We start from the raw sequence: 22886 nt of genomic DNA, 5'->3' as shown, positions 1-22886 counted from the left end.
AGTAACCTAGATTATGTTGTCACTTCTTTAAACGAAATTGACATAACTCCACGTATGAACCTTTTTTCTGCTGATCATGATTCATTGGATATTACATTTTGTCTTAACATACGAACTTCTGACAGAAATACAGTCCTGCGAAACATGTTAATAGACTTTGGAAGAGGGCTTCATGGGATGATATGTGCCATGCCTTACATCTCTTTGCATGGTGTTTGTTGGAAAATGGTACACTCTAAATAAGTACCCACTATTTCAGAGGTACAAAACGACCGTTTTGTACCCATGAATTTAGCAGGTACATGGTACCCAAGAGGTAGCAGGTACAATGTACCTTTGGTTTCTTTGTACAAATATTTTTCATGGGTACTAAAGCTCCTAATTTCATGTTTACAAAAACCTAATTTCATGGGTACATGTAGAGTGAGAAACAATATTAAGTATAGGTTGGAGCTCTAATTTCATATACCTTCAACCTATACTTAAGTTAATATAGTTTCTGACTGTGCTTATTACATGGAGCTGCAGTGGCTCAGTGGTAGACCGTTCACCTCTGGTGCATGGGGTCCCTGGTTCGACTCCAGCTCGCGCCAAGTGAACTTTGTGTTGGACAAACACCGTGTGCGTGGGTTTCCTCGGGGTTCTCCCATTTCCTCCCACTTTCTTTATTCTACCATTTCATTCATTTATCATCATCGCCGTCTTCTTTAGCCTAGCCAGCATAACCGTGGAACGTAAAACTCAGATTTCGTTTCATTTTGTATCTGTTTTATTGATAAACACAAGGTGACTCAGTCAATATCTAGTTTACAACACTTAACAACATTTGCTATTATAGGTTGTAATCTAAGTATGTTCCAGTCAACATTAAAAGTCGCAATCACTCTGATTAACGTAAATATGCTAAAAAAAGTGATGGTTCTGTATAAAACTTAGGTGGGCGCGAGAAAACTTTCTGGTAAGATAACGTGTGTCTGTTGCCCATTTTACAAGTAGAAATATTGGTTTAATCTATTTAAAAAAACTTAATGGAAACAAGGGTCATATGATGCATCACCTTTAAGACTAGATTTCAATAGAAATTCAAAGGCGAAGTCAGATTTTCAGTACTTGCACCCTGCTACTCTTCAGCGATGACTTTATAAATGATACTGAAATTAGGAACAATATGAAATTGGTTACATAAACAGTAATAATGAAAAACTCACTTTTTCAATGAAATTCTCATGAAATACTAGCACAAAATGAGGTGGGCTCCTTTTCCCATTTAAGATTATTTTCAGACAAATTCAACAGGGCTGCCTCAAAAATGGCCTACAGAACACATTATACTGGTAGAAATTTCCCGCATCCACCTAAACCCATTTACAAATACCTCTTTCACTTCAGAATATACAGTAATAAGGGTGGCTCTAACTTTGACTTAGCTTGTATCGTATCATATATGAATATACCTTGTACTTTGTTCCTTATTGCTCTTTGTATTGTTCCTTATTTTAAACACAAATATTTATTTGATTTGAAATGTTTGAATACATTTTATATTAATAATAAAGTACGGCCATTTGTCCTACTAGAAGGACGCGCCTCCTGATTAAAAACTGGAGAATCTGTCCTTCCGGAAGAATATGGAACTCCTATAAGAGGTATTCTGCAAAAGAATGAATATCAGTGTGATATTATCCATCAAACATCACCTTCGTAAAGCATCTCACCTTTAGTGAACGAACAATCGTAACTTTTTTCTAAGATTGGATGCCATACAGAACTGAGACTTCCTTTTTCCTTAGTGATGCTTTCTATGCTGCCACAAATATGCAGTCCTCTTAACTTGGGCAAATATTGTAGTACCTTTTGTACGTTCAACCCTTCCTGAAGGATGTTTAAGTTACAAGTATTCTGATGAAAATAATGAAAATACTTTAAAATACCATCGATGATATTTTCGACATCAAAGCAATGCAAACACCTTTCATTAAAATATAAGCTTTTAGTTTTTAATAAAACTTATTTTCTTTGCTCAGCTGTTATTTTATTTTACTTGGGGCAAAATGCCACATATTCTTCTTCAAACTGTGGATTAGGAATGAAGAAAGAATACTTCAGTTTGCGCGTGCGGACTCACACCGATTAAAGCATTCCAAATTGAATAAAGCAGATCCGGAAGCTACGCAAAAAATTTCAAGAACAACCAAGGACCAGACTGGTTTGTTGGATTGGGGGAGGGTGCTGATAATGCAAATTTGACGTTTTAACATTATTGTTCACAATTTTTGCTGCTACATTATATAATCTTATTAAATAATAAATAAACATTATTATTTTAAAATGAAGTGCTAAAAATACTTGATATACAGGAACATAATTCAAGTGATACAAAAACAAGTTTATTGCTATTGTTTAATTGTTATTCTTACAGTTGTTTTCGTTATATTTTTTAGTGTTTTACATGGTTTCTGTAGTACGCTGCGTTTAATATTTCTTTGTCACGTGTCAAAAATTATTTGCAAGTCCCAGAAACTGTTCAAACCAAGTTGGGTATAATAAATTCTTAACGTAATAAGTACATAAGAGCAGCAGGGAGGCCTCTTCGATATCACAGCTGTTTCTCCATTTCCTTTCCACAGCATTTTGGATTCGGCAGTATAGAACAGGGTTGGTCCTTGAGGTTTCCGATGGTATCCAAAAGGAGTGAGTTTAAATATATTTAATAAAATATACAGAATACAGTACATATTTACATAAAGAAATAAAATCACTAAATAACAATGCTGTGTAAAATATGCAATAATTATCTTATCAAGTGTAGCTACATCTAAAATGAAAAGTTGTTTACATACTATCGTTATGTAGACGACACGTTAATTCTCTATAAAAACGACAAACAAATAGAAGTACTCCTTGGAATGTTTAACAATATTAATTTTAAAAACGAAATATGTTATACTTTGGTACGTTTTTTTAGTGGTAGGCCTAACATACTACAAAAAACTTATAACTTTACTTTGGAATTCGCTTGTTTTTGGTAAAACTGTATTTTCGTCAGAGTTTACCCATGTGGGTCCAGCTCAGTGTAACATGCTTGGCTTCTAGTAAATTATGTAAATTTGACGAAAGCCAGCACACAGGTTATTAGTTAATATCGTGTGAAGCATAATACTAATTTTAAAGCAACAAATTTATTAACATGAAAAAAATGTTTTTTTTACACGTTGAATAACAAATAGTGAATACGTAACGATGAAAAACAAATAATATAGATATGCAATACCGAAATAATAATTTAAATAAGGTATCCTTTATATAAATCCTAACCATAAATTTCGTGAATACTCAAAACTAATAACAACATTAAAAATGTTGAATGTGAGCACAAATGATCAGTATGCATATAGCCTCGTGGCAGGTTCAAATTTAGAAGGTTAATATTACCAAAAATATACATTTAAATGAGACCTTATTATGCCGGGGTAATACCTTAATACTTCCTTTCCCATTTACATTAAATCTAAAAGGAATTTAGTATTTACATTTTATATATTTTAACCTGTATATAGACGTAAGCTATTCCTTGACCCTACGTCTTACCTGCGAAATCCAAAGTGAGGGCAATTCGTCACGTCACGGTCCAGCTCCTTCCCAGTACCGAAATTGCTCACCAGATGGTAGCACACTTCAGACACAGGCCAGTCTAATATAGGTTCTCTCTCTCTCTATGTAGTTGTTAATCTTTGCGCTCTTACAAATATTCTTATAAAAAATCAGGGGTGTAGCCAGCAGGTTTGTGTAGGGGGGCGTCGTTTTTGAGGGGGGGCCAGCTACAATGTACAAAGCCAAAAAAAAGTGTTGCTGCTAGTGTTTTTGAGGCCTGCAAGAAAGGAAAATGTTGGTTTCCTTCTAAAAAAACTAAAAACACTATTTTAGCTTATTATTATTATTATTATTATTATCCATAAATTATATTCAAGATAGTTTTTATTATGCTTAATCAAGAACTACTGCCCAGGACCAAACGCTATACTTTTGTGCATAACTATAAAGGTAACCAAGAAAGTTCTGTCCCTTTTCGTGGAAGTCTGTGTTCAATTGGACCTCACACCGTGAGTTGAATGCGAGTGGAGACAAGGCGAACGTCAGTTGTTGGTGTGGGTATATCCAACATACTACCTGGTTGTGGCAATTCAGACACACCGTGAACTTGCGTAAAGACAGAGGGAACATGGGACATTCACAGAGCGTCATAAGAGCATGTATGCTGAACGAGTTCAAATGGAGGTCAAACACCGCTGTAGCGGGACAGAAGATATGACAGGCCTTTGGTGAGGGTGTCGTGACGACGCGGACAGTGCAGCGATGGTTTAACAAGTTTAACAAGACTATGACGAAACACCCGAAAACACCACGTGCCAGAAGACCAACATATATACAAAGAGGAACTGGGACTACAATTCAGTGTGTGGAGAAACCATTCGGCAGCACATCCATCAACTTGGGAAGCACTACAAGTTGGGTCAATGGGTCCCACATGTTTTGACTCCGGGCCAGAAGGCAACGCGGCAGTCGCCTGTGTTTATTTACTGTTTCGGAGCCATTTCTGGACAGAGCGTTGACATGTGATAAAAAGTGGGTCCTATACGAAGCTCCACGGCGCCATCGTCATTGGTTTGCATCCCATGAACCGATTTCAAAACAGCCGAAACCAGCACTGTACCAGAAGAAGGTCCTTCTGTGTGTTTGGTGCATCGTGCCGGGAACTGCTACCAGCTGGTCATAGTATCAATGCAACTGTGTGTCAGCAGTTGAGCTGTACTCAACAAAAAATCAAAACTCTGGAGCCATCACTTCTGAATTGCAAATGGGTCCTCGTTTACGGGACAACGCTAAGTCCCACGTGGCTAAGATGACTCAGGACACCATTTTCCGCCTTGGATGGGAAACAATATTGCAACCACTATATTCTCCGGGTATTGCACCGTCCGATTATCACCTGTTCCATTCTTTGAACAATTACCTTAGAGGACGCCAGTTCAAATCCCTAGTAAACGTCCAAAATGCACCTGCTACTTTCTTCGTTTCACGGCCCACCAAGTTCTACCGCGATGGATTCCGTGGCCTTCCAGAACGTTTTCAGAAGGTCGTCGATGCTCATGGGGACTATTTTTGATCTTCCAGGTTTGGTAACATATCAATGTTCGAAGGTGGTGGGTGAAAAAGCAACAAAGCTTTTCTTGGTTACCTTTACATTTAAATTTAAGACCTTGTATACAGAACCTACCTACACAAGGTTGATTTTCTTTGAAATTTCACTTAATTTCTTTACGGTTTCCTGACAAAAATATTTATTATTCGTGACTAAAAAAACATAATTATTTTATTACACTGAGTAGAAATAAGAGAGAGAGCGAATGAAATCCAAATTGAATAAAAACATTGTTTCTCACCAAATTTTCCATCCTCTATGTCTTTTAAAACACTTGTTAAAGCATATAAAAATATACTGTATTACAAATCAGTTTAATACCTTTGTTTTATGGCTGTATTTGTAGTACAGTGAAACCTGTCAACTTGGCCACCTCTCTAAGTTGGCCACCTGCTTATCTTGGCCTAGTTCGTCTTGAACCTGCATTTTCCCATAAGACATTCGTTACTTACTACTCTATAAGTTGGCCACCTGTCTATCTTGGAAGTTGGCCACACTGAAGCAATGTTTACCCTATGATGATAATGATAAATTTACCTGCGTATCTTGGCCACGGAAAATACAGTTTTGTTATTTTTCTTAACTCTTTCGAATTCCCATATGAGAGGCAGATGTTCTGTATTTGTGACTGGGGACAAACAAGCATAGATTCGCACAATTTGTTCTTGGAGGTCAATGGCCAGAAAAAAGGGTCATAAAAGGGGTGGTGAAGGAAGATGTGAATATAAAAAAGCACGTACAGGAATTCAGGAAATGGTTGTACGTATTTGTTTACCCTGTCTGTATTGGTAAAACCATTAGCTATATCGGCTCCTTTCATCAGTGGGAAACTTTAGTAATTCCGGAAAATTCTCAAGGTTAAAGCTCAATTGTCATTTATTGGCACCTGACTGCATGTCAAAAGGTAGCGGAGGTTTTTAGATATGAATTCCCTCAAGATTTTCTCAAAACATCTTTTGCTCCGAGGAAAACACTTATGCACATTCTAATATTGTAGTTAACTACCTGTTGTTAATGAGCTAGATCTGCCAAAAAGAAAAGCAAGTATGTCTAGAATGAACCACCATTCAGTAACAACTGAAAAGTCTTATAAATTGCATATGAATTTCTCAATTTATAACTTGGCTTTTCTTGTTTTCAATCTGAATAACTCAGTGTGCTATAATATCAATTTCAATAAACTGCGTACATACACTTCTATTTCATGGTTGTTTGTGTTGTTGTGTTTTCAATCCGAATAATCGAATGTACCAGACTAGTTTTCAGGAAGAGAAAGGTATGCATATATTTTAAACATACTATCAAGAGCGCCGATCCTGGGGGGACCGAGGGGGCTCGGGCCCCCCAAAGCTCATGTGGTCCCTATTTTATTTATGAGTATACAATATTTGGTATAATTTGAGTGCAATTTGTCTTAAAATCTTCATATATATACCTTCTGCATCTGAATGGGCCCCCTAAATTTAGAGAAATCGGCGCTCTTGCATACTATAGTAATATTTTCTATTTTTATGATTACTCTATACACATTATTTATAAGTAGTTGTCGTGCCACTGCTTATTAAAATTTTACAATCAAGTAATACTAGAAATCCTTTTCTAAAAATACACAAATCACACTTATTTTCTGTAAGTTGGCCACCTGTCTACGTTGGCCACTTTTCGATGGAACCGATGATGGCCAACATAGACAGGTTTCACTGTATCTCGTTAAAACGTTTGTCTTCAAACTGTCAAATATAAATTGCAGTAAATTGTGTAATCTGCTGTCACAAAAAAAGTATCCTATACTATACTATTTTTCGATCGGTATGAAAAAGAAAAACAATATTTCTCCTTACTATTTTACCATAAATTATTAATTGTCAATAGACTTTGTTACTTTTAAATGAGGAGATAATTTTACTATGATGTTTTAAAAGCTGGTCATTTGGGGGGCCAGGAAACCATTTGGGGGGGCCCGGCCCCGATGGCCCCCCCTTGGCTACACCCCTGTAGAAATACATACAAAAATACATTTATTGGGACTATTACGTTACGTCTGTATTTTCGTCAGAGTTTACCCATGTGGGCCCAGCTCAGCCGAAAAAGGTGGGGTTTTTCGGGTTGGAAACACCTGAAAAAACCCACCTGGTTATTGAGCTTTTGATGAGTATATTAGTCATACAACTAAGCGGATCACATTGAAAGTGATTTTTACAAAATTTTGACTATGGCATACTACATCATTCAATATGTACTAATTGTCTTTTCTAGTACCTTTGTAAAGTACTGAATGAATTTTTAAAAACTCAACTTGAGATAATTATGGAATTAATTGAGATAGTTATACAAATTAATGTATAGATTATGCTTATATTTGAAATGAATGAAGTCTTTGAGTTTTACGTGTCCCATGGCTATGGTTTGTGGGCTAAAGGAGGCTGTGATGATGAGAAATGAATGAAATGGTGGGACGAAGAAAGTAGGAGGAAACGGGAGAACCCCGAGAAAACCCATGAGCACGGTGTTTGTCCACCACAAAGTCCACATGGCGCGAGCTGGGATCGAACCAGGGACCCCTTTGTTGCAAATTGTGACAATGAGAATCTTGAAATAAATCACATTTTAACACTTTTACCCACAGACATTTAGATATTTTGAAAAATAAATTAAATCCGAGAAAACCGATGTGGGCGCAGATGTTTTTTTTTAACCCTGATTTTAGTAGCTCTCGACTTTGGCTGGGTACGATGCTATTAGCTGTTAAGTTTCTAAAATCCGCAAACAACCATTCTCTAGTGAGAGTCGAACCTGGAACATTGAAAAAAAATGAAATGAAATCTTTAAGTTTTACGTCCCACGGTTATGCCGGTTAGGCTAAAGGAGACGGTGATGATGAGAGATGAATGAAATGGTGGAATGAAGAAAGTGGGAGGAAACGGGAGAACCCCGAGAAAACCCACGCACACGGTGTTTATCCACAACAAAGCTGGAACATTGAAGTCGGCGGCCTGACACTTCAAAGCGCACGGCTACTGCGGTCAACTCTCGTTCTCATTTACGAAATCAAGTAAAGGTGATACAAGATTTCTTTCTGAACTGCAAAGTTGGTTTCAAAGTATTTTTAAATTCTTATGTGCAACAGATGTAGTTGGTAGTAGAAGGATGTCGGAAGGAAAAGAAAAAATGTATACAATAAAAATATCTTTAAAAACTGCAGCAATTCCGTGGGAAAAAAGCGGCAGATCGCGGAAAGATCTATACAACTTTAGATAAGTATGGTTTAATGTGTTAAATTTACAATTTTGCAATCACTATACAATGAATTTTATGTTGAGTATTCACTGATACAGTACTTCGAGCAATTTCTTCAAAAGTGATGTGTGATTGGAAAACAAAACTAGTACACGTGATTAAAGGTATTGGTACAGTAATTAATTAATTGGAAGTTTACTAAATGTAATGAATGTATACAGGTACCTATAATTATTACTGCTATTTAAAGATAGCAACACTTTACCATTTTAATGGTAAGAGAACATTTACTTGATCTTTAAAATATTAAAGCAAATATTTATTAAAACACTTCAATTTTGCTGCTATCTATGGCTCATAAAATAACGGGTTACTTGTTGAGATCACAACGCAAAGGCGAAGAAACGAAATTAATCAAATTGCGTGATCCCAGTCCCAAGCACTTCTATTCTAACAAAAAATAAAGAATATCCTTCTGTCTCCTACTGCCACATTACCAGATTTTACTACAATACATGAATATTGCATAAGCATCCTATTCAATATTCCTTCTCCAATATATTGTAATTACTGATGACGATCTTAAAGACATCCGAAATATTGATGTTGCGATTTCTAATAAATTTATTTTCAAAATAATAAAAATTTGCAAAAGATAAAAATAAATGGTTAAAATTTCGTACAATACTATTACCTATGTTAAACGGGTTTAAAAAATCGACACTGGCCTTATTTGAAGCACCATTACAGCATTTGCCTAGTACGACTGAGAGAAACCAGGGATAAGCGGTTGCTGAGCGTGAACCCAGGACCTTCCTAACACGAAGCCAACGCTCTACTCAACTGCCCTACGGTCACTTGCTAATATAAAGCAATACTTTAATATAATTACCTCTAACTCCAGTAAGTAGTCAGATACATTTTCTGTTGAATTTGCTGAATGTGATTTCTCATTAGATGAACCGGCCAATGGTTCATTTGGAACCACAGGGGTTTGTTGTTTCTCTTTTGATATCAATTTTTGCCTCTTTCTTCCTTTGTCAATCTTCTTATGAAAATACCTTACCAAGAAGGAGAGGAGAGAAATATCACTTTTATTTTCCAATAATAAACTAATTCATAATTATAAATCAAAATAAAAGTTACTGTGCTTTAAAGATGAAGCAACACATTTGTATTATAATCGCGCTATTTATTCCTATTGCATCAGGCAGCTAAACATTTTCCTTGTAATCGATGTCTACTTTCGGAAAAAGATCTACTTTCATATCACTGTGTTGCATAAGGACGTTAAGGCCAAATAAAATTATTTATATCCATATGTAGGCCTAATCTAAATAAATTAAGAAATTTATTTAAACAAAAACACCGGTTCAAAAGAAACGTGTTTTTTGCTAACCCTGTATAGCAGACAGATACTGGCACCCAACAAAATATTTCCCACCAGCTGTATCCAGTAATATTAAATGTTAGTAGCGTAAGTTATTTTGGGGGTCTTATAAAGTACACACGAGTAGAGTCACAGTATTTACATACAAATTGTTAAGTGGATCAGGAAAGTTTATCGAAATTATATTTGTCTGTTTAGTTTGAGATATTGCATTTCCTAATTGAGTTTGCGATACTGAGCAAGAAACACTGAAATTCGAAGGAACCATATATTTTATTTTTGTTTTGGCCAAGTTCAAGCTAGTACCGTTCATAAAAAAAGAAAAAAAGAGTGAGAATTTGGTAAGTTGTAGGTCTAGTTGCTAAATCTTTCCTTCGATCGCTTTCACTTTTTTTTTTTTTTTTTTTTTTTGTACGAACTCTTGTGGAATATCAGCTAGAGTTAATTGAAGTTATTTTAGTTTTTCGTTGTTATTTTCGTAATGTAGGCCTATGAGGTGAGGGAAAGGATAACCCCTCCCCCATTATATTGCGAGTTTTATTGCCGCATTTTGATAAAAGTAGGCCTTCTCTGTGTGCACATTGGGTATGTTTTCTTCGTAATGTAGTTCTACAAGGACTTAGAGGTATCCGTAGAAGGTAGAGGGGTGCAACGTTGTGACTGGTGTCCGAGGGAGAAGGGGGCATTTGTATTATATCGAGGGCCACATGAAAATAGAAAAAAAGTACCAATGTGTACTACACTTGGTTAGATTACATTACGTTACGTGAGGCTAGGTTAGGTTCAATTACCTTCAAAACAGAGGCATGTAAACTTTTACAATTTGGAATAAAAAAATACTATTGCGTATACACACGGCGTCCGAAGAAAGCAGGTGTGTCAGCGATGGTGGGTATGGGAGTTGGTAGTGAAACAGATTGTTTTAGGCAATGATATTAGCTTCAATAGCACTTCATATTAGTAAAAATCCACTTGTAAACAGTATACTGTGTCTTTCACACAATTTCAATAACTGGCATTCGTTATTTTTGTATAATTCTATAAAACGCAAATACGATATGTCACAATCTTGATATATACGCGTTATTACCACACTGTCTTTCCCATCACTAAATAATAACAAGTGCACTTTTCCGCCAAACAGTAACTTCCGCCTCCACATACAGTGTCCCTTACAACATCAAACACAGCCTACAGAAATAATTTTGTTAACTTCAACTATTCCCCTCATCTGACTTTCACTCACTCTTCCTCTCAAACCAAAGCAAATTCTCCAACTCACCCTGTAAATTTCCAAAAAAATTGTCCGGCGATACAACACTTACACGGCGAAGTCCTTGCACAAGCATAAGGTACAGGCATTTAGTAAACGTTCCCTTGAACGTAAGCACCAGAAGCCATAAACACAACCTATACAAACCAGTGAAGTGCAAGGTGCACGTAAGCATATGAGTGGAATACTTACCCTTGCACTTTCAATTCCATAAATGACTCTTGATTTGCTTTGGCACCCACGGAAAAGTTGGAATATTATTCAGATAAAGTCACGAAAATTAGCATGTGGTGCATGTTAATAAAACTAAATTTAAAATTTACATTTTATAATCAGCTTAACCATCAAAAATGGTTTCAAAGGAACTATCGCTTAAATTACTGTTTGATTATTGAAATATAATATACATTTTAGACAAGTTAATTCATTTACAATATCCAAATACAGTTATAAATACAGAAAAATTCCACTTACTTTTATATGTGACTCGTTTGGTTGGTTGCTCGAATCTTTCCAATCTTCATTCAAATAATGCACAAACAACGCATCAACCGATAACACACAGTATTCCGTATGTTCGTGTTACCTTATTATTATGGGTACATTCTTCGGTACGAATTTACTGTTCCCATAAATCTTTCATGTACCCACTAATTCATGGGTACACTCTAAAAACAGTACCCATGATTTTGCACGAGGTACCCATGAAATAGCAGGTAATTCGCTGATGTACCTATGAAAGTTCAATGTACCAAGGACTTTAGTAGATACACACCGCATCCCAGCTCCTTACCCAGATTTAGTGGGTACAAGAAAGATCTATAGGTATAGAAAATTCGTACCGAATAATGTACCAATGACAATAGTAGAAGCATTTTGACAGACGCCATATTGTGTGTTTTCTTGACGTTGTTTTTGTGTGCGTTATACATACATCCAATTTTAAGGAAAAGTTGTAGCAACAAACCAAACGGATCATATTTAAAGTAAGTGGAATATCCTGTATTTGTAGTTGTATTTGAGTATTGTAAAGAAAGTATACTTTACAATATTGTCTAAAGAGTGTACTATATTTCACTAGTTAAACACTAATGTTAGCGATAGTTTCTTTGAAACACAACGGATGTTTAGGCCGATCATGGAATGTAAATTTTAACCGTTTTTTTTTTAAAATGCACCACATTTTAATTTTGATGATGTTAACTAAATAATATTAAGACTTTTTCGTGGTTGCCATGAGCTAACGTATCTAGGAAAATGAAGAATCGTTTATGGAATTGAAAGTGGAAGGACCATCTGAGAAAATAACAATGGGTATTACAAACTGGATTCAACACACATGCTTAGGAATTACTGCTATCTCTGTACCATGCGAAAATCGAAGAAAATATTAATTAGCTTTTCCCCCTAATGTTTGTAACTCTGACTCACTTGGTAATGATTATTGTTCGAAATTCCGTGTGGACGTATGGTTAAAAAACTAGTGCATAAAACACGAACTAACCAGTGGCCACTAAACAGGCCAAATGCTGTGTAACCGAATCAGGGTAGGAGTGTGGCACGAGGCCCGAGCGGTACTGAGGGGTGCGTCCGTAGTGAACAGGCGCGTTAGCGGCAGTGGGTATACACATTAACGAGGATAGAGGGAAAACACCTCATGTCATAAAATACATGACTTATGTGTTCCACAGCTTTGGGGGAGATCCTACCAAAATTAACAAAATTAAGTTAGACTGGATTAGGTTTGTAGATGTTCCTCTTCTTTTCTGTAGTTTCAATTCGTTTCCAACCTTACGATAAACTGTTCGCCTGTTTAGTAGACCATAGCTTCCACACAGTTCCAACAACTAACACTCTTTGTTTTTGTATAACTCGGAAAAATCAAACACGATATGACACAATCTTGTCATTTACGCACCATTTCCACACTGCCTTTCCCATAAACCATAACAAGTGTACCTATCCTCCAAATAGTCCCTTCCGCCTCCACATATAGTGCCGCTTACATCAAAAACAACTAACAAGTATTTTCTTAACTTCAACTATTCACCTTACCTTACTTTCATTCACTCTTCCTTACAGAACAAAATAAATTCTCCAATTCATCCGGTAAATTTTCCAAAATTGGTCCGGTGATACAGCGGTTTACCCATGCATCCCTGGCTTACATGCTTCACCCCTACTTTGTGCTTCACTGGCTTAAATATGTTGTGTATATGGCTTTTAGTGCTTATGTTTAAGAAAGCGTTTACTAATAACCCCATTGCATTGTACTTGTGCAAGGACTTGGATAGTTCCATAGAAGGTAGCTAAAGTGTAACGGAAGTTTTAAGTGAAGGTTAGAGACAGGGGGATCAAGGAAATGGTAGTTCCCTCTCCCGTACCACTCAGACACCAGTCACAACGGCGCACCCAACTATCTTTGACGGATCTCTCCATGTCCTTGTATGTATAAGTACGTGGCAAAGGAAACCTATCCAGTGTGCACACAGAGAAGGCCTACTTTTATGAAAATGCAGAAATAAATCTCGGAATATAAAGGGGGAGGGGTTCTCCTTCTCCCATACCCTCACCTCATAGGCCTACGTCACGAAAGAAAACCAAATGGACTTAAAATTATTTAGTTGCTCCTCAGATCACTTGTTTGTGATTACGGTTCGTTATTTGTAACTGTGATGTAGTCATGAGGATAAATAACATGTGGACATATGGCATAAAAACTACAGTGCATAAAACACTAACCAACTTGTGCTAGGTGATCTATAAAATCAAGAATGCTATCTAACCGAATCAGGGCAGAAGTGCAGCAGGAAAACCCGAGTGGGATCAGGCGCGTCAAGGATGGTTGGTATGACATAAAACACATGTCTATGTGATACTTCTATAATCACTTTGTACACTGTATTCACATAGTATCGCACCTCAAGCCTTCGTTAAGGAGTATTACCTAGTAAAAAAACACACTTTCCATTTCGTGTTTCTGCCTTATTATACACGTAAGAGGTAAGATCCCGATATACTTTCATTACTTGTATAATTCTATCCCATTATTTTTATGCCCGCATGAAATGGGAAAGCATCCAAAATCCGTTTCACAACATTTGGTTCGGATTCAACTTCCCTTTATAAGTTTCTGCGGAAAAATTCTGTTTTCTCTTAATTACTGAAGCATATTAATTAACCTGGGACATATAAGATAGCGAGTTTGAAACACTGCCATATTATATGCCATTGCCTCTTTACCGAGTTTAATGTCCCTTTTAGCAGCGAGGCTATCTGAGACGTGGACCTAGTGATTAATGTGGAATTCATTCATTCATTCATTTATTAGCCTGTTTCATTAGCTTACAAAACATGAGAAATTCTCATGTAAGCATTACAGTTGTCAAAAAGAAAAAAAATACAATATTGCCAAGTACCAGAAGTATACATCATGCAATCTTTCTAAAAATACAAAACCACATAATTAGGTAACTGTTTGTACCACACCAGGCATGTACTCACGGGTAAGTATCTGTTTCCAACTCTTCAGTTAATGAGTCATTTAAATATTCTTTAATTGTGTAATAGCACTTTTCAGTGAGTAGATTATATAAAGTCTTACCAAGAATGGAAACATTGGTCATATTTTTCAAGTACAGAGGAAGTTTATTATACAATCTGACACAATTCATGTACACGGTTTTGCTTATATTAGCATATTTTTGCTGTATCACAAATATGTCACTACCTTGTCTTGTATTATGGCTATGAACATTTTTATTAAAGATAAAAAGATGCTTGTTTTTCACAGTAAAAAGAATAGATTTATAGATGTATAAGCTGGGGAGTGTTAAAATTTTTGCTTCTATGAAAACCTTTTTACATGACGATTTTGTGGGTAACCCAAAAATTATCCTAATCGCTTTCTTTTGCAATCGGAAAGTGCTTAAACTATTTTCAGCAGATCCCCAGTGTATTATGCCGAAGTTAATTAATGAATTAAACTTGGCGTAGTAAAAGCTAAGAAGTGCTTCTCTCGATACAGTACCTTGAAATTTGTATAAGGCAAAACACACGCTACTTAGTTTCTTGTTTAAAGTGGAGATATGAGCAGACCATGAAAGATCATCACTTATGATTATACCTAAAAGCTTTGTTGTGCAAGAATATTGGAGTAAGTTAGAAGATATTTTTATTCTAGGTGATATACGCGGTTTTCCTGGAAAATGAAAATGTAAGAGAATCGATTTATCATGATTTATAATTAACCACATGAGCTCCCACCGGGAACCGGACCCGGGTCTCCCACGAGAAAGGCGCCTAATAATGCATCATCAATAGGCGGACTGACTGCTGCAATATCAGATAAAACATTTAATTCTCAAATCTTCAATAATAATATTAAGAATTTCAGTAATGTATAGTTATTTCCAGTAATATTTCTGCACACCATTATTATGCAGTATTATTATTATTTACATTCTTTGTTCATAATAAAACCACAATTGTCACGTAATATTACTGTGTGTTTTACGGTATTTAACGCCTGTTTGTTTCAAGATTCATAATATTTGTAATTAAGAATGTAGTTTATTTCTGTTAATTTGCCTCCATTACTCTCCCTTCATGCTCCTTTCCTCAGAAAAGCGGTCTTCCAGCTTGGGAACCATTTGCTTAAGCACCCGAACCACTACTCAATTTTGCATCTGAGAGAAATTTTGTGAATGTCACACGATTTGTGGATTTTTGTTTCTAAATTTACCTTTTTGGTTTAAAACATTTTAATAAAACACCAGGTTTAAACGAGGGTTCAGGCGACACTCCCGAATTCAGGTTCCGTACAGGTGATCGGTTATATAGATGACGAGAGCTTCCAAGACGTTATCTCAGAAAAAAAGTTCTAATGTGACATGGAACCACTGCGCATGTAGGATCTCTTGTCTGATTATAACCATACTCCTATAACCAGATCGCATATACAAATTTTCTTACTATTATCAGTTGATTAGGTATACCCTCTCCCAAATGTGTGACTACACTCCTCCTGACTAGAGGAGTGGTAAAAACTTACCGGAAAGTTAAGAAAACAGTTTGCTGCTTAACTTCCATGGTATAATTTGATCGATTCTAAAATGTATTTTCACATTTCAGACATGGAAACGAACATCGACAAACAAGGGGAGAAACGAGGACGTTTTTCCGACTGCGAATTCGATCAGTTTGTTCTCCTTGGTGTAGGAGATATGCTAGGGAGTTTTTTTAGCTTCGGAGTTCTTATCATGGGATAGTGCATGGATTGTATCCATCCTCCATTGAAGCATGTACAAATAGGTAAGAAAAATCGTTTTAATTATTTATTGAGTGTATGAAGGTACCTTCAACTACATTTCGAAATCTTTTCTCGGGATTCCTTCTACCGGGTTCTTATAGCTTAAACTGTTATTATGGATAGACGATTACATGGTCCAATTATATTCACAAGGTGTTCGAAAGCCTTATTAAAAAGGAGATTAAACAGTCTGAGAACTTAAAAGGCCTCGTCAAAGCAAAATTAAAATACCACTAATTTTACAGTAATTATGTGATACCTTCAAGTAGATAAAAGATAATCGAAATGTGGAACAAGAGCGCCCCAGACAATATTGTTTTACATGAGATACCTTCATCACGATTCACTTATCTGCTTTAGCCATTTAGAAGATCGGCGTTTATTTTCGCATTTCTAAATTGCTGCAAACAGAAAGCTACTAGGTGACTTGTGATAATGGTACCTCCTGCAAAATAATATTGTCTAGGGCGCTCTTGTTCCACATTTCGATTATATTTTATCTATTTGAAGGTATCACATAATTACTGTAAAATTAGCTGTATTTTAATTTCGCAGTGATTAGGCCTCTGAACTATGAGTGTCTTGACCGATGTTCCCAAACTTTGAATTTAGACTTCGAAAACTAGTTAAAAGACATAATTAAAACTCAGCCTCAAACTACCGACTGATCTGGAAAAGGCTTTAAACCAAACGATTATATACTTACTTTTAGTGGCAAATACGAGGTGTTGTGCTCATGTGATGCGACTTATATCGTGATAACTAACTGCAAGAGAAGCATTAGTATTAGGTTGAAGGAAAATCTTTAGTGTATCACATGAGGACAAAGGAGCTATTTCTAGGTTGTCAAGAGACCCGCAAGAAAGTTTTCACTAGGTACAGACGTGAAAGTATTGCATCGTGCTAACATGAACATGGAAATGAATGTATTTGAGGCCATTAGGACAAAATATTCAGGATTTGAAACAGATAAAGGGAATTTGGGTATGGGTTGGGATGGTATCATATCTACAGTGTCATCAATAAGATACAGTCTAAGTAATGAGTAAAATATATTTTTATTTCAGTAACTGTACATTGATTTATTACTGGTGTATACAAATTAATAATTTATTCCATGTTTGATTTTAAAATTATGCATGACTTCGCAACATTGTACATTAAAGAATGGTTACTTAATGGATGCCGGCCTACTAGAATATCGTTATTCTGGAACAAATATTCTGAAATCACCATTGCGTACTTGTAATCTAATTCAATATTATTTAGGCCTATATGAAAATATGCATTATGAAGCTAATAATATATACATTGTACGTAGTTTTGGTACCAACGATGAAAGATGTTTTCTTGAAGATGCTACAATAAGAAGCTAAACTCCCCGTCGTCTCCTCAATGTTACCATCCTTTATTCTATTTGGAAATCTATCTGTTAACATTAACTTTGGTTGGTTGGTTATTGAAGTTTAGCGTCCCTTTTCAGCAGCGAGCCTGTACGAGACGTAGACCTACAATTTAAAGTGGAATCCCAACAACTACAATCGTTCAAAATTTTTCCAAGCTTCCCACCGCCAATCAAACCCAGAACTCTGTAAACCGGGTGCCCATGCTATTCACTATAGACTAGTGAAAGTTCAGTTTTAACTTTGTTGCTACGTGGTGACAAAAGTGAACTAAGCATTCAATGAAGTACGAAATGCGGGAAATTGTATCCAAATCGCTTAACATTTAGAAGATTTACAAAAGAATAAAAAATCTAATCAGCCAATAAAAAGTACAATCTAAATTAAAAGTTAAGGGGACAAGTTCAGAGGAGTACCTAATAATATTAATAGAAAATATATTAAAAAACAAAGCAATACAATATATAATTCATGTTTTATAAAGCAATACAAAACAATATACAGGGTTTGTCCGGAAAGTAATAGGACTGAGTCGATTTTTTTAAAAAATATTGAGCCAATCGTTACAATTCTTTAAAAACTTTCAAAATAGGCTCCTTCTGCGTCGATGCAGCGCTGTCAGCGCGATTTCCAAGCATTGAAGGCGTCACGGAAGTCATTCTCCGGAATAGCCTTGATAGCCGCGGTGCAAGCTGCTTGGATCCCCTCTGTCGTCTCAAAATGCTTGCCATTCATCGGGCGTTTCAGGCGAGGAAACAAAAAGAAGTCCGGAGGCCACATCTGGGCTGTAGGGCGGCTGCGGAAGCGTTCGGATGCCGGCCTTGGTCAGGTAGCTGTTCACAAGGAAGGCGGTGTGAGCCGGGGCGTTGTCGTTGTGCAGCTTCCAGTCGGCTCCGATGTCTGGTCGGACCCGATTGACCCTTCGTTTGAGTCTCTTGAACACTTCCACGTAAAACTTGGCGTTGACGGTTTGTCCAGGAGGAGCAAATTCATGGTGGACGATGCCTTTGATGTCAAAAAAGACATTGAGCATCGCTTTCACTTTGGATTTGCTCATTCTTCCCTTTTTTGGGCGAAGAGACGCCGGTGTGTGCCACTCGGAAGATTGCCTCTTTGTCTCGGGATCATACTCAAAGATTCATGATTCGTCACCTGTGATTACGTTATTCAAAAATTGGTGGTCACTTTCACACATGTTCAAATTTTCTTGACACAATTCCACTCGCCGCAATTTCTAGTCGTCAGTGAGCACTTTTGGGACAATCTTCGCGCACACCTTGCGCATGTTCAAATGCTCCGTCACAATTTCATGAACCACAGTTTTTGGTAAATTTAACATCTGGGCAATTAAACGAATACTTAGTCGACGGTCTGAGTTCAAAACTTCGCGCACACGAGTCACATTGTCGGTGTTTGTCGAAGTCGAAGATCTTCCAGCACGGTCTTCATCGGCGACCTCTTCCCGGCCTTCCGAAAAGGCCTTGTGCCACCGAAACACACCACTTCTTACTAAAGCATCATCTGGGTAAGCCTGCTTGATCATTTCAAACGTCTGTGTCGCAGATTTACCGAATTTAACACAGAATTTAATCGCGTACCTCTGCTCTAACGAACTCTGCATTTTCGGCTTGACCACTCACAGAAACACGTCGCGCGAAAAAGCCTGTCCTGACTCTCCGTGTGCTCGGAGACAACTGACCAGCCGCTCGTTCGTTAGCTAGGAACGCCCTCTACCGGATCTAGTCGGTGCGCGCACGTTCCAAAGTACAGTCATGGCGGAATAAAATCAGTCCTATTACTTCCCGAACAAACCCTGTATAATTCATGTTTTATAAAGTAAATGTTTAAAATGTCTTAAATGGCATTAAACATCTTCCAACGTAAAATAAATGATTCTATTGTTCAAGTATTCATTTATGATGCTTTATGCGTTCAATTATCGTAATTTTCCGAGCATTTGTTTCATAACGGTTCATTGCCGATAATGCAACTTTATTTCAGTCAGGTTATGATAGATTTCTGGTCTATCGATACCAATGACCATGTTAGCCCGTCACGTATGAGGGATGACGTCCTTCGGCGAGCACATTATTCTAGTAAAGGAAACGAAGAAAGGACTGGGGAAGGGAGGAAGCGGCCTGGGACCTGTACGTCAGGTACCATCATGGTGTGAATGAGAAAAACCTGGGAAGACCTCACTCGGATAGCTGGCCTGAAAAAGCTTTTACACTTTATCGAGCGAGTGTCCCCACGTAGAATCGAGCCCAGAACCGTTTGCAACTTTATATACTGTACGTCGAAACTTTAAATATAAAGTTGCATATTTTACTTCAAATTTGGCAGCGGTGACTCAGTGGTAGAGCCTTTACCTCTTGTGCGTGGAGTCCCTGGATCGCTCCCAGCTCGTGCTAAGTGAGCTTTGTTGTATCGAGCTCTCTCGGAGTTATGGTTCCTCCCCAGTTCACAGCAAAATATGATAGCCATTAACAAAACTAAGGCTTGGAGCAAACAAATCCAAGCTACGTCGGTCAGAGAATATGCCCATAGCCTGCCTCCCGGTGGTTGTCTGCCCGATGAACATATTACCCTGTATCATTACATGGCTCAACATAAACGTCGGGTTGCTCAGGTTATTGATGTAATAAAGCATGATAATCGAACGATCACGTCCCTCCCCGAGATACAGCAGGTTTTTTCGATCACTATAGGAACTTGTACGCCAAACATGAGGCACCTCAAGATGGATACCAGCAATACCTGAATCTCTCCCTTCCCGTCTTGTCGGACAGGGAGAGACAGTGTTTAACGTCACCCATCCCAGAAGAGGAAATAAGTTGGACGCTGGCTCAGTGTAATCGTGACTCCAGTCCTGGGGAAGATGGATTATCGTATGCATTGTATCAAAAGTATTGGGATATAGCCAGGAAGGACATGCTTGCCCTATATAATGAACTATTACAATCTCCAAACTTTGTAGAAAATGAGGGTCACGTGATATTTCTTCCAAAATCTGCAGACGCCACAGATGAAACACAATATAGGCCCATAACCTTGTTAAATACCAACTTAAAATTGTTCACCAAACTTTTAGGGCAGCGCCTGCGCAATCTCTTTGCTGATAAATTTAGTTCTTTTCAAGCAGCGCTCAATAAAGAAAAGAATGTGTATTATGCACTTACGAAGATCCGAGATGTAGTAGGATACTTTCTTTTTGCTAGGAAACCTGAACATTCAAAATGCCTTTGATCGCTTATCACATGAATATCTTTTTGCAGTGCTCAGTGCATATAAATTTCCGCTTAGCTTCCTTAACATTATCCAGCAACTGTATAGCATGGCGACAGCTCGACTACAAATAAATAGTTTTCTCACTAAGTCCATTTCACTGAACAGCGGAGTTCGACAAGGTTGTCCAATGTCCATGTTTCTTTTTGGGCTTGCTCTTGAACCTGTTTTATCTAAGTTGGCTGCGTATATACAACCTCCGCTTCGCCACCTGCGAAATCTCTCCGCCACGGCCTATGCTGATGATGCGAATATTCGTTGCACGACATTACAACAGTTTAACTATATTATTGCCCAATTACGACTATTTAGTGATATTAGTGGTGAACGTATCAATTTCTATAAAACAAAAGTGTTGAGATTTCATAACTGGAAAATGGATGGCATTTCAGAGCCCTTCTCAACTGTTGAAGTAGTAGATCAAGTTAAAATATTGGGTGTTACATTTTCGAATAGTGACAGTATCCATTATGAAAGTTTTTGGAATCCATTACTGAATACTGTGCGCGGGCTGTGTCTCCTACAAAAATTAAGCAAATTAGACCTTATCCAATGTATTTGGTATGTAAATAGTTATTTGTGTGCAAAATTGTGGTATTACGCTCACATATATCCGATAGCGGACCTATTTCTTCGAAAACTTCATTCTGTTACTGGTTGGTTTATTTGGGCAGGACTTTATTTTCGTGTCACACGTAATACCCTTATTCTACCTTGGAAATAAGGGGGCTTACAGCTCATTTCGATATGTGAGAAATGTAAGGCTTTTTTCTTAACCAATAATTATAAGCAATATCAATTTCCTGAAAGTATTACACATCAGTGCATTTCGTGCTGGATGGTCTCATTTCCAGCACCCAACCCCCCTAATATGGAGTCCCTCAAAGACGCCCCTATGTATATTAAAGTATGCGAACAAGGTTGGTCGTATCTACCTCTCTTGGATCCTACCAATTATTTCAATGTAAAGGTTCTGGGTCAATACTTAAATTTACTTGCACCTCTGTACAACAAAATGGTTCCGCACGTTCAGCAAAAGTTTCCCACAAAAAACTGGCAGATGATCTGGCATAATGTGCACAATGTCACTCTGTCAACGCAGATAAGGAGTATCTGGTATATGTTTGTGAATGAGCTTGTTCCTACTAATGTTAAATTAAAACATATTGGAGTACTACAAACGGATATGTGTCAACAGTGTGCTCAACCTGATACGACTGAACACAGACTGAAATTCTGTGCTCAATCACCTGATATCTGGAGAACGTTAACACGAATGTTAAGTGTCATCTGCCATTTACATGTGACTGTGTTTGACCCTCAGTATATACTGTTTCCCGAATATCGTTTCATTCCGATCACAAAACAAAATACTGTAACCTGGCTAATTGGACAATCACTTTTCTATATCATGGATACCTATCCGTGTGGCAATATGTTCGATTACATTATTTTTCTGAAAAATGCTTGTGAAAGATTTTCTGTACAGTGCGAAAACAAATATTTTGCTAACTAGTTACGAATCTTGTATAATGAATATATGAACTGAGATGTTATAAGTTGCTGTAATGTAATCAAATGAAAGTAAAAAAAAATATTGGTATAGTGGTTAAGGCGCTAGATTACAAATCCAAAGAACGGCGGTTCGAATCTGCTCCAAGTAGTATGTTTTTTATTTTTATTTTTTAAATAATGCATACAGAACATGAAAGGTGGTAAAAGATAGTGTATTACCCGATAATACGTTCAGTAAAAACGAATTAAAAATTTCGGTGAAATTTATTAGA

General features: G+C 37.1%; 1 long non-coding RNA gene across 4 annotated transcripts in view; it reads left to right on the top strand.

Annotated features, from left to right (window-relative positions):
- Nucleotides 1–22886, top strand: part of LOC145687767 (uncharacterized) — a 70890-nt gene that overhangs the window by 26595 nt on the left and 21409 nt on the right. For 2 of the 4 annotated variants that reach the window (XR_014131751.1, XR_014131749.1), the window contains exon 2: nt 16234–16413. This is a non-coding gene — a long non-coding RNA (uncharacterized LOC145687767). Of the gene's footprint in view, nt 1–10038; nt 10169–11960; nt 12087–16233; nt 16414–22886 lie in introns of those variants that run through there. The other 2 variants (XR_014131750.1, XR_014131748.1) reach the window with 2 other exon arrangements.

This window comes from Thermobia domestica, chromosome 6, assembly GCF_964235325.1.
Source record: "Thermobia domestica chromosome 6, izTheDome1.hap1.1, whole genome shotgun sequence".
NCBI classification, from domain to species: Eukaryota; Metazoa; Arthropoda; class Insecta; order Zygentoma; family Lepismatidae; genus Thermobia; species Thermobia domestica.
Note: the sequence above shows the minus strand (reverse complement) of the source record. Positions and strands in the feature narration are given on the sequence as shown.